Consider the following 225-nt stretch of genomic DNA (forward strand, 5'->3'; position numbering starts at 1 on the left):
TGTGTTGTACTGTGACAGTAAAAGTGCCATCGATTTGGCAAAGAATCCGGTTTACAATGCTCGGACGAAGCACATACATCGTCGGTATCATTTCATCAGATCAGCGTTGGAAGATGAAATGTTGGTGCTTGAGAAGATCACAAGAAGCAAGAATCCGGCACACATGTTGACGAAGGTCGTGTCGTATGATAAGCTGAGGTTGTGTGCAACCTCAGTTGGTTTGTT

The sequence above is a fragment of the Brassica oleracea genome, chromosome C2 (genome assembly GCF_000695525.1).
Source record: "Brassica oleracea var. oleracea cultivar TO1000 chromosome C2, BOL, whole genome shotgun sequence".
NCBI classification, from domain to species: Eukaryota; Viridiplantae; Streptophyta; class Magnoliopsida; order Brassicales; family Brassicaceae; genus Brassica; species Brassica oleracea.